This window comes from Macaca mulatta, chromosome Y, assembly GCF_049350105.2.
Source record: "Macaca mulatta isolate MMU2019108-1 chromosome Y, T2T-MMU8v2.0, whole genome shotgun sequence".
Lineage (NCBI taxonomy): Eukaryota > Metazoa > Chordata > Mammalia > Primates > Cercopithecidae > Macaca > Macaca mulatta.
The window spans coordinates 3,024,146-3,036,207 of NC_133427.1; the positions used below are offsets into that span (position 1 = coordinate 3,024,146).

Sequence of the window (12,062 nt, forward strand, 5' to 3'; positions counted from 1 at the left end):
TCAGCTATGCCCTGCCCCCAGTGGGGGAGTCTACAGAGGCAGGCCGGCCTCCTTGAGCTGTGGTGGGTTCCACCCAGTTCAAGCTTCCAGGCCACTTTGTTTACCTACTCAAGCCTAAGTAATGGCAGATCCCCTCCCCTCGCCTTACTACTCCCTTGCAGTTCAATCTCAGACTGCTCTGCTAGCAGTGAGTGAGGCTCTGTGGGCATGGGACCCTCCCAGCCAGGCGTGGGATATTATCTCCTGGTGTGCCATTTGCTAAGACTGTTGGAAAAGTGCAGTATTAGGGTGGGAGTGTCCCGATTTTCCAGTACCATCTGCCACGGCATCCCTTGGCTAGGAAAGGGAATTCCCCAACCCCTTGTGCTTCCTAGGTGATGCGATGCCCCACCCTGCTTGGGTTCACACTTTGTGGGCTGTACCCACTGTCCAACAAGCCCCATTGAGATGAACCCTGTACTTCAGTTGGAAATGCAGAAATCACCTATCTTCTGCATCGCTCATACTGGAAGCTGTAGACAAGCTATTCCCATTCAGCCATCTTGGAACCCTTCTCATGACTATCATCACCAGCACCAGTATAATCACCACCACCACCACCATTATTATCCTATCATTACCACAGCACCATCATGATCATAACCATAATTATTACCATTATCATCAACATCATTGTCATCACCATCACGGTTATCATTATCATCAACATCACCATTATCACCTTAATCATCATCACCACCACCATCTGCAGCACCAGCAGCAATGGCAGGATATCAGGTTGTTCCCCCCTTGTAAGTTTCTTCCAAATTCCTTACACCAACTCCAAGGAGCATGCATGTCCTAGCCTCTCATGGTGATGCGCTATAGATATATAAACCTCAAACTAGCTTTCAGCAGGCAGAGCCTGCTCCTCTGGCCTTTGGAATACATGGCATTTTCTATTAAACACAGACTCTTCACTGGAGAGCTCCCAGAAGCCAAATCCCAGCTGCAGTCACCCAAATGCAATTATGGACAAAGGATCATAATCTATTCCATTCAGCCGACTTTCAGGAGTCTATAGTCAGCAAAATAAAGCCATATGGGCTGCTTCTGATCAATGACCTGGAATACCAGCCCTTCTTTTCCCAGGTATTGTTGGGAATTTCAGATAAAAAGTCAATATGACTCCCCTCTGCTGCTGCATACTGTAATGTTTTGAGGTTTTTTCACCTGACATAGATTCTAAGTAATGTTTTGTGGTTTCCTGCACCCAGGATAGATTTGGTGTCCTAGTCAGGGTATGAATTTTTGGATGAGCCCATAGAAAGCATATGCTCATGAGTACACACAGCCTAGAATGACTGAATTCTGCGATTGCTCTGCAGAGACCAGAGGGCCCATCCAGTCCCTTCTGCTTCTGCTATTGAGAACTTTCAAGAACTGCTTGCAAGGTTGAGTGGAGAACCTAGACCCAGAATTAGGGTCTCTGGAAGTAGGGCCAAGGAAGCTCTGGCCCTGGGCAGCAGGCAATGGGTATCGCCTCCAGACTTCCTTCACCTTACTGTTTGACTTCTGTGGCTTTCAGGCACCTTTGCTATTTTCCCTTGGCCACTTCACATTCTCTTTATTTAAGTACATTTAAAGGCTTTATCAAAATCAATACAGTGTCAAATTACATACAATGAGAGAGTAAAGCCCTTGTCAAACATTAACCTGAAAGTTGCCCAAACATTTGTCTAAGCCTTGCCAAATATTAGATTACATAACAGGGGTCTCTGTTTCCCTTCCAAATTGTGCCATTAAACTGCCATTTCAGTTGGAACATTCCTGTTCAGTGCCTTAGAAAATGTCTGCTTGCTGCATATTTCAGTTTTAGCAGCACAGAATTAATTTGTTATTGGTAGTACTCCTTGGAGAAAGATGCTGTTATAGGCATATCAGTCCTGTGATTCCAGCGTGAGCCTATACCAAGTCTCAGATCAAACAATGTTCTCTGTAAATAAAATTCTTTCCTGATTTTGCCATTGTCTAGTCTTTAAACAAATCTTTGGCATTGTGTACCTAGTGGGTTTGAACATATACAGTGCAACTAGACAGACATTTTTTCATTTAATACATCTTTGCCAGAATTTCTCACCATAACACAAACTGCAGTCTGTGTCATTCCCACAAATTCCTGGAGATTCCTTCTCATTTTGACTCTCATTTGATTCCCACTCTTCCCTTCATCACTGGAGGATAACATAATTCAGAAAACACACTCTTAGAATTCAGAAACAAGTGCAGGCCATTATCAAAATGTACTAATATATTTTTTCAAAGAAACTGTATTGTTATGGAAATTCTGAATGGTGTGTCCTAAGCTGCAGCAAAAGTATATCCATCTGTGAGGTGAAAAGATGTTCTGGATGTGAAGGATTATATAAGCTACAGAAATTTCAAATTTTGAATTCTTTATTGCTGCATTTTATGCAAGATTTCTTCACTTCCTTCAAAAATGTTCTATTCATTCATGGAACATAATTGCATTGGGCCAAGATTTTGGCATGATTATAAACAGTACTTTCTCAGCAAACTTTGAGCAGAAATTCTCAGAAAAACTTTGAGCAACAGTTGGTTGTTGCTGACCCAATCTCTTGGGCTATTCACCTTACTTAACCTGAGTTTCAGGGGGTGGGGGTAGTACAGATACAGAGGCAAGGCAAGAGCAATAATATTCTAGAGTAAGAGATAAATTTCTGTCAACTTCAGCCTCTCCCTATATTTTACACCATCAGTCATGGGTTACATGGTCAACTCAATTTTATTTCCAAAATGTTGATCCATGAAATTTGTTTGTCCTCAAAATTGTTGCCATACACTACATAGACACAAATGGTATCTTTTCTGAATTATATGTGTATAATCTCTTTGGTTTGCTAAACCTGGGCTCTTCTCACTTAGGATGTAATGGCTTCCCATTAAATAAAACTAAAAGCATAGCCTCAAGAACACTTAAATTTGGATTGTATCCTTAATTTCATTTCATGTAGAGCCACCTTCATTTTCAAATCTTGGGTTTAAGCCAAGAGAGGCACTTGATTCTTCCCTGATGAAGCCATTCGCACTCAGGTGTCCAGGCATTGATGAACTTATATCCACCCTTCCAAGTCAGTCCTGATTTGGCATCATGGACTGCCTCAAGCCTCAAGGTAGAATTCATGGCTTTCTCTTCTCTATTTCTGTGTTTGTAATTTATAAAGCACAGGTATAATGCTAAGCTGTTCATGAGGCCAGTTATACCTGACAGTGTGAATGCCTTAAGAATAGCATCTATTCATTTGCTTTAGTGTCTGATACATTAAAAAAGCATGTTATTAACTCAGCCCAAAGCCCCATAATGAATGTATTAGGGTGCACTGATGCAAGATATTTGAGATGCAATGGTGAACAAGTCACATTCCTTCATTTTAAGGAACTTCCAGTCCAATGACTCAGTGGTCAATAAATATGTACAGTCATTAACATTTATTTATGCCGTGTTTGCATAATGGCCTATTGGGTAACTGGAATGACTACAGACAGCCTATTCCAACTTACTCTTCATTTGTGAGTACATATTGGGTCCAGTTTTGTGAAGTGGATACTCATTTAGTTCTACTGATTGCAGCCCAATTGAGCCTCTAATGGAGCTTGGAAACTTCTCCTTTATCGTATGGAGCTGGAATGAGGGTGCCCAACATCTGGGGGTCTCTAAGAAGTTGGCATGCCCCACCCAGAGCCCCCTTTATAATTCTCGTCAGGTCTTAAGATCAATATCAGTCAATTGGAAGAGCATAAACAAGAGTTTCATCCATATGGTGCCTATGACATCACTGAGCTCTGAAATTTGAGATTGTCAAAGATGATGCCCTTTGGGAAGCTCTTTCCTTTATGAAAGGGTCATATATTCATTGTTTCACAAACCCTGTTTGACAATGACTCTAACCATCCCTTTTTTGCCTTTCTTACTGAATTGACAAATAGCACTTTCATTACAGGGGATACTATTTTTTCCAAACCAGGTCAATTCCAGCTGTTAGTGCTAATAAGAGACATTTTCACTAAAGAATTGGTCCTCAAAACAATGCTTCACTATTGGACAACAGTACTGTACAAGTACTGTACTCCCCAAGAACACCTCTCTCCTCCCCAAGAACACCTCCCATTATGGTACAGCTGTCTTCATGAACATTTTAAGGCATATTTAGAAATCAGCACATGTTCTGAAAGCATAAAGAGTATAGACACCATAAGATAATCATTTTAAGGTCATAAAACAGCCACACGTTCACTTCTGTAATTGAAGGTTTCCTATTTGGGGATTATGTATCCCCACACTCACCTGCTACACAATTACAGTAGAATGTGAGTATAGGGATATATAATCCCAAATAGGAAACACTATCAGGAAGGACAAAATATATTTGAATGCTCCTTTTGTACTTAAAAAGAAATGGTATTTGGAAAGAGTGAATAAACTCTCTCCAGAGGCCTGAATTCAATTCACATTCACTTGCTTGATTAGATACTAAACTCAGAAAATTAAGTTACCCATTCCAGATGACCCTGAGGCAGTGTTAGGGAAAAAGGTGGGGGCTGAGGGGAAGAGGAAAAACAATAACACTTAGATTCAAAGTTATTATTGAAAATTGATGGAATAACATCACAATCAATTGCAACCAAATAAAGTTGTACCCACTGTACAAGAGTGTGAAAAGAGCCTTGGAATTCTATAAGACATTTTTCTATTTAAACTGGCTGATTACAAGATGTTGATAGCTTATTTTACACAAAAGAGTGGTTTTTATATGAGTATGTTAATAACAAGATAAAAATAATGATGATAGCAATGAGAGGAAGAAATCACGGAGAAAATTTCTGATAATATCAGGGAATCAATCCTACTTCACTGTTTTTTTATAGATTAATATCCTTGCTGCCTGGGGCAAGTCAGCATGATCCAATTCTACCATTACAAAATCTGCAATAAAAATATATAGTCAGACACTAGAGGAAAACGGGAAATACAAAATGACATCATTAATATGCAACATAAACTATCCAAAGGATAAAATCTTGAAAGCAGAGCAAGATTGGCTTTGATGAAGCCATCCTCCCTTGTCATGAGATTATTACCTTTAGCTTTTGCATCTGACAGCAGGACTCCATTTTAGGTACAAAGTTAAACTTTTGCACCTTTATATACTAAAAATGGATTATGGGCTTTCAAGAAGTGAATATTTAAAAAGAGTCTTATCTCCGCTTTTCTGTGAGATGTCTTACAGTTTGTTAAGATAGGAAAAGCTGGAGATAACAAAGTGCTGCCTGCCCCTCTTGTTGCACCAAATGAGGATAATTGGGTTTACCAGCTGCAGTCTTGCTCTGGAATGAACACTGCTTATATATAGCTTAGTACTGATGACTTGGTGGGTGTCTTATTATCCATAAATATCTTTAAAGTTAGATGTTAGCAAAGAAGTGATATTGCTATTAATGTATCTTTATATACCAAACACTCTGATAGAAGATAATTCACTCTACCATGTATACCACACACATACACACACACACACAAACTCACAAGCACACATACATCAATTGACAGAGTAATGTACTGGGGAAATAAATACAACCCCTTAAGATGAGAAAATGTGTTGTGTTCTCCTCTGGAAATGTTAATGTTTCATGACATAGAAATTCAGTTATTTGTCAACATGTCTATGGTGACAGAGAAGGGAACAAAAAGACTCTTATTTGTGCATCTTCATCCAAGGACGTTAATGTGAACCTTCACTTGTCTCACATAAGCCATATCAAAAATGACTATTGCTATTCGTAGAAATAGAAAGGAGATGAGAGGTTACCAGGGCCTGGGCAAGTGGAGGATGGGAATTATTGCTTAATGGGTACAGAGTTTCCTGTTTGGGATGATGAAAGAGCTTTAGAAACAGCGGTTGTATTTGCCCAGAAGTGTGAATCTTATTAATGTCACTGAAAATCACGTTTTTTTTTCTGTTATAAATACTTCATGATAATATTTTTTTAAATGTTGCTGCCACCAGTCATAATGGAAGGAGACTCCTATCCACGTGAAAATAATGATGGTTGAGCTGCGGATGCATTCAGTGTTTGATGTTTTCTTTCATTGGACCTATTTGTATGTGAATATTTTACTATCAAAATAGGACATAGAAAAATTCACAAAAATAGTTTTGTGATTATGTGTGCTGTAGACCATTAGGGTAAAGTAAGTCACCTTTATCACAGGCACTGCACTCTCAGGCTGCATTGTCAGGGCAGCGTCTTTCCTGCAAATTGTTGCATGGCACACTGTGTCCTTATTGGTGAAATCTGACTTTATCTGGTATAGGTATTCTTTCCCTTTGGCTAGGTGATCCAGGACAACCATTTACTTAGGGTGTGACCACTGATTGAAAATGGAGCTGATACCTCAATGTTCAGGGATGTTCTGAGAATCCGTGATTCTGTATTTAAACCACTTGGCACTTGATATTAAAATATGCCCTGCTTTCCAGGTGACATTCTGAGGCTTCTAAAAGCATGGTGGCTCCACAGGGCTAGGAAGACCCCAAAGAGGTCATTCTAACATCACCACCCAGTTTTTCCTGTGAGGGAGGCTTCAGAAAGGACCATCCATGGCTGGAATTTCGACTGATGAGCTCAGTTTTAGTTTGCAAAGTCTTCCGTAATGTGTTATGCCAGATAGAAGAATCACAAACTCTCCTGGACTGCAGAGGTGAGAAGGAATAAAGGCTAAATTTGGTTTAGAAATTGATATTTCTTTCTGAATTTTAATTACCAAGAAGAAGAGAGAGTAAAGAAATCTTCCATAATCAACAAATCTTGATCAATGGCACATGGCCGTGAGACGTCTGAATTCTTAACACATTGCTTAACAACATTTATAAAGATTTATGTGTAATAATGAATGCTGATGAGAATGTGGAGAAAAGGAAATCCCCCTAGACTGTTGGAGTGGCAAATTAATACATGCACCATGGAAAACAGGCAGTATTTGAAAGCACCCTATGTGTCTATCAGCAGCTAAATGGATAAAGAAAACGCAGTACATGAACACAATGGAGTAGTGTTCGGCCATTAAGAACAATGAGATCCTGTCCTTTGCAACAATATGGATGAAACTGAAGGTTATTATAGTATGTGAAATAATAAGCCAGCATAGAAAGACAAACTTCTCATGTTCTCACTAATTTGTGGTACCTGAAAATTAAAACAATTGAACTGACGGAGATAGAGAGTAGAGGGATGATTACCAGAGGCTAGGAAAGGTAGTGGAGTGGGGAGGTGGGGATAGTTAATGAGTACATAAAGAATAGTTAGAATAAATAATACATACTAGTTAGAATAAACAATAAATAAATTACTGTTGACTGTAGTCACCCTATTAATAGCACAAAAAGGTGACTATAGTCAACAGTAATTTATTGTATACTTAAAAATAACTCAGAATATAATTGGATTATATGTTGTGCAAAGAAAGGATAAATGCTTAAGATGATGGATACCCTATTTATCCTGATTTGATGATTATGCATTACATGCTTGTATCAGAATGTTACATACCCCATAAATATATACACGTACTATATACCCACAAAAATTAAAAACAATAATGAATGGAACCCCAGTTGCCTGCTGGATACTGATCTAGGCATGGTGGCTATAACAGTGAGGCAGAGAGATAAAGCCTTCCCTATTCTAATGTGTATCTGAGGGGTTGGGAGAGCACTTACGAAGAGCAGGTTTGGGAGTGGGGAAGTTAACAGGGATACTCTGCTCTCTGTTGTATTCATGGCCACCACTAGTCGTTTACCTGGTGGTGGGTATGGTCATGGAGGACAGTGAATGACAATTCCCCCACCATCCCACGAATGTTACATTTTCTCCTTCAGTGTTATCTGCTTTTGCTGCAAATTCTTGACTGTATATATTATTCTTGCCACTTTTTTATTTTATTTTCCGTACAAATTTCCAGTTTTCTCATTGTGTTTACACTAAATTATTTGTTCAGCCCACTTCCTTCTAATTATATTGTTCCTCCTTCTTTTGGTATTCCTTCTCAACTGTACATGGGAAGGACTGTAGCATACACACAGGGTGTATGTCCCATTTCACTGTAGGATCTGGCCATTCCTGGAGCACATCACACTAGCCACAGTCAGTAGCTCAGGGGTGGTATATAAACCCAACCAGGCCCATCAGAAATCCCTGCCTCTTATCCAAGAGAATGAGAAAAAAACCTGTATCTTCAGGTTCACAGGGCTGCAAGTACATGGCACTATTTCTACCAGCCAGCAGGGAAAAGGCTGCTGTTAAAGTAGAACGGATGAAAATAGGGCAGCTTTTAGCTCCTACAAGAGCATCCATCACACACATCACACATATTTTTACAATGAATGAATGAAAGTGAAAACCACCCAGGAGAGGTTAATAAAAGGCTCATCTGAGGCCTTAGACTTGAGTGTGGGGGTGGAGTCCTGCCCACAAACCCTTACTCTTTCTATCCTGCTCTATTCTCCCACGGTCTGCAGCAAAACCTCCACATTCTTTTGGGGGCCGTGAGCCCAGGACCCACCCCACTCACTGTCAACAGATTAAAAGGAGTCCTGCTTATGAAAACAACAGAAGTCATCAGTTGGAAAGACTTTATCTTCTTGCATCTAAATTTACCAGCATCTGAATACTTTACTTTTATTCTCTTTTTATAAATATGCTTCTTCCTGTAAAACACAAACTGTGAGCTTATCAGTCTGTCCTGCATTGCTCAAGTCTGCTGTCTACCAACTTTTTTTTTTTTTTTTTAAAGACAGGGTCTCCCTCTGTCAGCCAGGCTGGTGTTCAGTTGCACAATCACAATTCATGGCAGCCTCAAACTCCTGAACTCAAGCCATCCTTCCACCTCAGCCTCTCATGTAGTTGAGACTATAGATGTGCACCACCTAGTCTGGTAATTTTATTTTATTTTTCTCTCTATCAGACTGGAATGCAGTGGTACAATTGTCTCAGTGAAACTTCTTCCTCCCAGATCCAAGCGATTCTCCTGCATCAGTGTTCCAAGTAGCTGGGACTACAGGTGTGCACCACCACACTCATCTAAGTTTTGTATTTTTAGTAGAGATGGGTTTTACCATGTTGCCAGGCTGGTCTCAAACTCCTGACCTCAGGTCATCTGCCCACCTTGGCTTCCTAAAGTGCTGGGATTATAGGTGTGAAGCACCATGCGGGCCTGGCTAAAAAATTTATTTTGTAGAGACAGGCTCTTGCTCTGTTGCCCAGGCTGGTCTCAAATTCCTGGCCTTAAGAAATCCTCCCACTTCAGCTTCCCAAAGCATTGGAATTACAGGTGTGCACCATTGCAACTAGCTTCTACTGCATTCTGGTCATGAGCATTTAAATATGACAGTGTCTCTCCTATCTTAAACAAAAATTTCTGGCTCTCCTTCTCTTCCAGTTAAAAACCATCTTTCCTTTCCCCTTATTTAAAAGAGGTTTATAGTCACCATTTTCCATCTTTGTTTCCCCTGTGCTGCATAACCCACTGTAGGTCTATCTCTGTACTGACCACTCAACCCAAACTTTCTTCTTGCTACAGCCAGTGGGCATGGTGTCATCCATATCGTACTTGACTGCTTAGCAGTGCTAGATACAGCTGATCCTCTTCAACCTGGCTTCCAGGAAGGCCCCTCTCCAATTTTCCTTTCTACTCATGTTCGTTACCTAAATTCAAGCTGATCTGTGTGTTCTCCTACACTGAAGCAGATGTGGGAGCTGCAAATCTCTGTATTGAAAGCAATGTACCAGGAGATTCTTTTACTGTGACCTCTCAGAAGCATGTTTGCAAGTACTCATATTCCTCAGAGATCTATCCATGTGTTTGAGGTATGGTTTATGAAAGAGTTTGTCAATCCGCAACCAATTGGCCAAATCTGGACCACCACCTGTTTTTGTAAGTCAGTATTTTCGGAATACCACCATCCTCTGCCCTTGCACTGAAATATTTCTGTGGCTGCTTTTGGGCTGCCACGGTAGAGCTCAGCAGTAGTTGTAACAGAGACCATACAGCCCACACAGGCTGAAAGATTTTCTATTGGACCTTTTGTAGGAAAAGTTTGCTGGCTCCTGGTTTAGAATCTCCTAGCTGCTTCCAGAAATCAGTAGCCTTCTTCATGTGTGTCTCTCTGTCCCACATCCCAAAGCACAGAAGTTGTGACCATTTTGAATCACCAGTTCTGCAGGACTCTGATCCAGGCCATCCACCTGGCATCCCTGGAAATGCTCCCCATTTGTTGTCCATTTTTATCCCCTCTTCTCAGAGCAGCACAAGCATTCTCTTTAAATAGTGATCTTAACCATGTTTTTTCTTCCGCCTGAAACAAACCTTTTAGTGACTTCCCCTTGCTCTAAGGATAAAGACCTAGTTCTTACACATGACCTACAATGTCATTCAGGATCCACCCTACAGCTTTCTCCTTATTATGTTCTGCTCCCCCTCCACTCCACAATTATTAAGCACCATAATGGCTGCCATTCCCAGAAAACATTGTGTGCATGCTTGCCTGTCCATTCCTTCTACCTGGAACACCTTTTCAGCCTGCCCCTTTCCACGATGTAACTCTCCTTGTTTCTCACTCTCAGGACAGATGTCACAGCTACTTGGCATGTGTCATGTGTTTTGGGTGTTGCCAAGCCCTATTTTCTTCATTAATAGCTGTTACAACAGAAGTTATTCTGGTTTTTGTTTGTTTGTTTGTTTGTTTGTTTAAGAAACAGTATAATTTAGATACTTAGAAATGTCTTTGTTTGGGAAAAAAATTTCAATGACACTGTAAAAGCATCACATGGTCTACCCCCATAATAATTCTCCGTTTTTGAAAACCCAGGATTCAGTGTGGGCTCTGCCCAGAGCTCAAAGGTCCAGCTAAAATATCAGTAATCAATATCTAAATAAACTTAGTCTCCTTATACAGACCTGTGATAGATTTCTATGATTTTATGTTTGATCTGGCATCCATCTAGAATCTCCCTCTAGCACCACCAGACTTTTTCTCTCCATACTTTGACATATAAATCTTGCCATCTGATTTTTCACCAAAGAGTTGTTTCCTCCAGTATGCAGATTTAGGCCTATTTGTTTATTTTTTATTTTTGTGGTTTTTTGAGATGGAGTCTTACTTGTTGTCCAGGCTGGAGTGCAAAGGTGTGATCTCAGCTCACTGCTACCTTCACCTCCTGGGTTCAAGCAGCTCTCCTGCCTCAGCCATCCAAGTAGCTGGGATTACAGGTGCCTGCCACCACGCCCAGATAATGTTTTTGGATTTTAAATAGAAGTAGGATTTTGCCATGTTGGCCAGGCAAGCCTTGAACTCTTGGCCTCAGGCGATCTGCCAGCCTTGGCCTTCCAAAGTGCTGGAGTTACAGGCATGTGCTACTACACCCAGCTGATTTAGACTAATTAGCTGACAACTGCCAGGGTAATAAACCTGGTTATCAAGAGTTTGCAAGTCTAAGACAGGAAAAAAGGACATCTTATAAATATATAAAATGTACTTCTATTGGCATGAGTAATACATCTATGTATTTACTGTTTTACTGCCAAACATATATAAAAGATTCTAATTAATTAGCTCAAAGAAAAATAAAACACTTAAATACTTCAACAGAAAAAAAGGAAAGACTAGTCAAATGCTTTTTCAGTTGTATGTGACTTAAATACAGTCTTTAATAAATAAATTAGCTTCAAAATCATTGGTGAAGCAATATTAGAAATGTCTTAAAATTGCCAGCATACATTTTTGTTTGCATTTGTTGACCAAGCAATTTCATACTTATCTCTGCCAAATACTAAAAGGTGGCAACATTTGACAGAGAGGCTACAAAACTGTAACTCAGACCAAAACAGAATGATCTGTGCTTATATGATTTTTAATAAATAAAACTTTAATATTGATATAGTAAAGATAGCTACATGTTGAATTGTTTAGCAGAATACCCTTACCTCTAATCTTGTCACCTTAGGC

At 40.0% G+C, this 12,062-nt stretch overlaps 1 long non-coding RNA gene across 1 annotated transcript in view; it reads left to right on the forward strand.

Moving 5' to 3' along the window:
* LOC106995400 (uncharacterized) overlaps positions 1 to 12,062 on the forward strand; it is a 200,712-nt gene that overhangs the window by 169,339 nt on the left and 19,311 nt on the right. The gene's annotated exons all lie outside the window — the stretch shown is intronic.